Raw genomic sequence first — 638 nt, 5'->3', positions numbered from 1 at the left:
ACCCTGTTTTGAGGAGGAGGAGGAGGGGGTTGCCAGGTGGGGTTGAGTTGATAAAGCATTGTGATGGCCTTTTGCCTGGTCCATGTGTACTGGTTATGTATATGTGCTTTTTTAGGGTTGACATATAATTACGGCCAATGCTGCTGCATGGGTACCGAAACCTGAACACATTGATCGAAAAAGTGCCAGTGCAATAACCCCAGCTATTGTCACTGACACATTCACAATATAAATAATAAAATAATAATAAAATCAAGTAAGGATGACAGCCAATTAAGTCTAAAGTGTGTTTTGAGAAGTGACTTTTAAAAAAAAGAATACAGAGTTAGTAATATCCACAGGCATGTTTATTTCAAAATCTTGGATCCCGTCACAAAGGCCTGATCACCTTTTTGTCTTCAGTCTAGATTTGTTTTGTTAAAGCAACTGATAAGAGCGATAAGAAAAGGACAAATGAACGTGGGGGCCTGTAGGATAAAAGCGAGCGGAAAGGTGATAAGACAAGAGAGACAAGATGTAGAGAGTGAGAGAAACACTGACGTCGAACACAGAGTGGGACACCACTGAGTGAGTGCGCACCTGCAGCCCGGCTGCATGCACGAACGTGCACGAGTGCACGCAACGCACACACACACATG

The sequence above is a fragment of the Electrona antarctica genome (genome assembly GCF_951216825.1).
Source record: "Electrona antarctica genome assembly, chromosome: 17".
Lineage (NCBI taxonomy): Eukaryota > Metazoa > Chordata > Actinopteri > Myctophiformes > Myctophidae > Electrona > Electrona antarctica.
Note: the sequence above shows the minus strand (reverse complement) of the source record.